Raw genomic sequence first — 5,312 nt, forward strand, 5'->3', positions numbered from 1 at the left:
CACAGGAACTGGCCCCGTCCTGACATACAGGAACCGGCCCCGTCCTGACATACAGGAACCGGCCCCGTCCTGACACACAGGAACAGGCCCCGTCCTGACACACAGGAACCGGCCCCGTCCTGACATACAGGAACCGGCCCCTTCCTGACATACAGGAACAGGCCCCGTCCTGACATACAGGTACTGGCCCCGTCCTGACATACAGGAACCGGCCCCGTCCTGACATACAGGAACCGGCCCCGTCCTGACACACAGGAACCGGCCCCGTCCTGACACACAGGAACAGGCCCCGTCCTGACATACAGGAACCGGCCCCGTCCTGACATACAGGAACAGGCCCCGTCCTGACATACAGGAACCGGCCCCGTCCTGACACACAGGAACCGGCCCCGTCCTGACACACAGGAACAGGCCCCGTCCTGACATACAGGAACCGGCCCCGTCCTGACACACAGGAACAGGCCCCATCCTGACATACAGGAACCGGCCCCGTCCTGACACACAGGAACCGGCCCCATCCTGACATACAGGAACCGGCCCCGTCCTGACATACAGGATCAGCTTGGCGATGCTTTAGAGCGGCACCTCCACTCAGCTGCTAATGGTCAGAGCCAAAGGCCCTTGTGCAGTTATGGAGACACCAGCTTAAACATCCAGTACAGACTAAAATAGACCTGAAAATGTGTTTTCGGTGTCATCATATTCTACAGCAGTGCAGTAATATTTTAACAGTTCACAACATTTTATGTAAATTTTGCAAATATTGCTTTTACTCTCTATAATGTATCTCTACAATCTCATTCCCTTTCTTCAACTTTGGCCTACTATGTTATATTATGTTTTTAATCTGTGCTATAAAATAATCATTAAAAGGTGACAAGCAGCATTTCCTAATAGTCCAGATTTTACAGATACATATTAGTCAGACAATCAATCAATCAATCAAATCACCCAATGAGTCAGTCACCCATTTTAAAAGTTGTTCTTCCTCATATTGTACCCTGGAATCTCATTTGGTTTTGCGAAGACCACTGGAAACCTTCTAGAACACTACAGCATGCTATGAACTGTTGTCCATTTCACTGAATACAAAGTGGCGCGTGCCGTCCATTTCGCGGATTCTACTGAAGAATCGCGCCCAGAAATGTATTATTTGGTCTCTAAGAAGAAACGAGCTGTGGTCATCTGTGGTCATCTCACTGTCTTTGGACAGGAGAAGCTATCGCTGCTATTGACATCGTAAATGAAACTTTGTAGTTGAAGCCCTGTTAAGCTTACAGCTTTTTCAGTGACTGGAGTAACCAAAAACAAACACACAGCCAGTTCTACGTGCAGAACTGAGCAGTCATGTGGGTTCTGAGACTCGGTTTGTTTGGGTCCAGCAACATTTAGTCTTATGTTTGAACCTCCCAGTCTGTCAGGAGTCGTTGGTGTTCTCGACATCACCCGTAGAACAAATTCGAGTTCCTGCTTTTGTGTGGCGTCTGACCACATTGTATTAGTTATGCATCTGTATATTCAAACTTAAAAACTAATTTACTAGTGTGATGGGACATTTTCTTGTTGACGTAAAGTACACCGATATACCAATTGCTTATATCGCAAAAGGCCAAACGATATATAATTTCAAAAAGGGGAGAAATGAAGTGTTGAGAGTTGCTGTTGTCGGTGAGACCAATTGCCAAAAATCATGAGGCAGCTTCACTCCGCTGACGGTGTGTGTGTGTGTGTGGGCCACTAACTTTGGTGTTGCTGTGTCACGGGTGACATCTAATAGCAATTACACACGTCTTGACAATCTAGCTGTAGTATACTATATATATGTGTCTTGTTTTTATAACACGACACACCTTAACTTGATGTGTTTGAACCGGTGTGCATATTAATATGCTCATTAATACGATGGTTAATGTTCTCCTCCAGCTGACCCTAATGGTCTTGTGTGCTACGGGGATGTGCGGATGTCCACACCTAAAACAGAGCCCGGCCCAGCCCAACACAGCCCAGCACAGACCGGCTCAGCACATCCTGGCCCAGCACAGCCCGGCCCGGCACAGCCCAGCACAGCCTGGCACAGCCCAGCCCGGCCCGGCCCAGCACAGCCTGGCACAGCCCAGCCCGGCCCAGCCCAGCACAGCCCCGCCCCGCCCCACCCAGCCCAGCACAGCCCAGCACAGCCCACCCAAGTGTGGCACACAGCACAAACTGAATCGCAGCCCCACCAGGCTGCAGTCTGCAGTCGCTTCACTGGAGATCGCACGCGCACGCAGTTCACGATGTTAACACCTTTCCCACATGATGCAGGAAACAAAGTCTTCTGTAAGCGAAGGAAACGAGGCTGTGCGGCGTCTACGTCGACATGTGTGATCTCGATGTGTTTAAGCTCGCGTGGCAGCAGCACGTGCAGGCAGCTAGAGAGAAGGGGCGTGATGAAGCGTGTTCGTGTCCCTCTTTACACTATAACGATATAGTCAACGCCACCGTGACCTCCCGCAGTGTGTCCAAATCTTTAAGAGATGTGGACACAATCGAGAGCTCCAGCTTTTACAACATTTCAGCTGGCTCAACAACGCAGTACTATTCTAGAAGTTTTCAAGGACAGGGAAAAATTACTTGTTCAAAATGTCTAAATCTCGTTTGTTATCGGTTACATTGCTGAGGCAAGATATCAGGGCATTGTGGCGCGCTGCATGCTGGATCAGGACACTGCAGACGCACCTGGATCAGGACACTGCAGACGCACCTGCATCCATGTTACCGTACCGGCCCTAATGAATCCCCTTAACTAAAGCATATGGCGATGGACATCTCACTGATTACAACACCCCCCCCCCCCCCCCTCTGTCTCTCGCTCTCTCTTACACAGACGTGCAGTCATAAAGAGAGAGAGAGAGAGAGAGAGAGAGAGAGAGAGAGAGAGAGAGAGAGAGAGAGAGAGAGGAAATAATTTTTAAAGCCATTTTGCGTACTTAATGGTGGTTAGTAAATATTATTTGACACAGTAGGCTGCACCCGTGGCTACAAAATGCTAAATTCACCGGAATCGAGCAAAAATAATGGATATAGCATCGTTTGGATCTATGCCCAAATTGTGGCCTCGTATAACATGTTCTGGGTGAACATTTAAAGATACATTTTAAGAAACATTCTCAGATCACAGAATTAGATAACATTACTTCGAACAGGCTAACATTACATTTTGGATGCTGATGCAAGTTTAGCATTTCGGCACAGGGTGAGGCTGGGAAAGAGATGCGTTAACGACCCACCCTCCCCCTCCACACACACACACACACACACACACACACACACACACACACACACACACACACACACACACACACACACACACACACGCGCACACACACACACACACACACACACGCACACCCACATCCACTCATTATCGGAGGAATCATACATTCATCCAAAGCAGATGCAAATCACAGTACGTATAGCTAGGTGATGTATTACAGACATCGTCCAGAATCAGTACAGCATCGCCGCTACATTTATAAAGATTCCGCGACAGACATCGCTACACATACACATGGCACGAAGTTCCTTAACATATATGTGCCCCAAACACCGTTGCTTTTCTCCGGAACACAGGAGAGAGGAGCGCGACCCATGCGGTACATCTCCCGGTACCCCCGGTGCGCGCCACGACCGAGACACTCCGACTCCACCAACAACGCGCAGCTCAGTGTAGACCAGAAGCACGACGGCGTTTAGCTGTGAAAAGTTTACCTTGAAAAGGGGAAGGTCGGCCGTGCTGGGAGCACAAGAGAGTCAGGGGGATCGGATCTCCTCACGTGTCGTATTTCCCCATGTCGCTGCTGTGTTCTGTCCCATCTGATTCACACTAAACCGTTTGATCGGAGAGGATCCGGCTGCACTCTGCCCATATCCTCACTGTCATCAGAAAAAACACACATACACACACACGCACGTCGGAATCTGCGGGTCCAGTCGCTCCTTTTTCTTGCGGTAAAACGAATCCAGCCGATCCGAGTCGGAAGGTCAGTCAGATTCCTACGCGATGCGCGTGAGGACGCGCGAGCGCTGGTGCACCGCTGGAGCGCCGAACCCGTCCGAACCCGTCCATACTCCAGCTCCCGTTAACGCGCGCTCGCTCTATTCACCTGAGCGCTCGTCTCCGCAGTGGCGAGCTCGCCAGCTCAGCTCAAATCTCCGTCCGGTAGACGCGCGCGTTCCCCCGCTCGAGATCATCCACGAGTACCGGAGAGTCTCGCGCGCCGCCCTCCATCCAACCCACCGACGGCGCTGCTCCCTCCGACTTCAGCAGCACCACCACTTCAGACAAGAAGTAAAAAAAAAACGCGATCTACTGGATGTGCAGGCACACGGTACACGCACTACGCCGCTTCTGTGGCAAATCGCGTTTGGTTATCGTTCGTAAACCGAAAAAACGATGCGTATCCGTCACCAGTCCCTGGTAATATCCGTCACAGAACCACCGAATTGCTTAAACAAACTAGTTTGCATCTGCCGCTGGGATCACAAGAATCGGCTGTGATTTCTTCTGCAGTTTGGATGGGGTTGAGAAAAAAAGAGGAAGTCATCACGGATTGGCTCAGAGTGGCTAGCGATCCTTGATGTCTGTCAATGCGCCTTTCTGCAAAAATCCGGTTAAGCTTTCACAGGCTAAAAGAAACAGGTTTTATACATAGCCCACTAGGAACATATGATGAGCAGCGAGAGTCATTATGGACTTCGCTTGCATGGATATCCTGCATATAAACCCTAGATATGAGGGTTCTTTACCACCAAATACTTATTCAGATACGAGCTGTATGTCCGCTTGTGAGCGAGGATTCAACGTCTGTTCAGTTTAAAGAAACACAGCTCAACTTGTGCATGCTTTGGAAAACTAAGTGATTGCGTTTACATGACGTGTTAATGTGGAAAGCACACATCCGTGCCTGTGACGCGTTGTTTCTGAAAAAGATCGATAGCGGTGCCACTAAAAGAGTAATCTTTATCTCTGTAGTCATCCTCTGTATACAGATTCCGATCTTTTATATGAAAACATGCATTTAGTTCTCCGTTTAAATCACGTTTTGCACTAGGGCCGACCTTCCTACAAACACCGAGAACGTTCTATATTTTGCCACTGGCAACTTAAAGCTAAAGAGGTCTCATTAATCACTTTGGCCCGGACTGGACTATCAGCTGATAACGTTGATACTACCCATAGTTTATCATTTATTTCCGATCATTTGCGATTACTTACGACAAAAAATGACGCAAAATATATTGTTTCTTTATGTCCACACAACAGCTTTACA

At 49.1% G+C, this 5,312-nt stretch overlaps 1 protein-coding gene across 1 annotated transcript in view; it reads right to left on the bottom strand.

Moving 5' to 3' along the window:
• Positions 1–4,780, bottom strand: part of LOC143495169 (leucine-rich repeat and fibronectin type-III domain-containing protein 5-like) — a 58,249-nt gene extending 53,469 nt beyond the window's left edge. Inside the window, exon 1 of the mRNA XM_076992463.1 lies at positions 3,751–4,780. The gene's annotated coding sequence lies outside the window, so the exon portion shown is untranslated. The remainder of the gene's footprint in view (positions 1–3,750) is intronic.
• Between the last annotated feature and the right edge of the window lie 532 nt (positions 4,781–5,312).

This window comes from Brachyhypopomus gauderio, unplaced genomic scaffold (genome assembly GCF_052324685.1).
Source record: "Brachyhypopomus gauderio isolate BG-103 unplaced genomic scaffold, BGAUD_0.2 sc93, whole genome shotgun sequence".
Classification (NCBI taxonomy): Eukaryota; Metazoa; Chordata; class Actinopteri; order Gymnotiformes; family Hypopomidae; genus Brachyhypopomus; species Brachyhypopomus gauderio.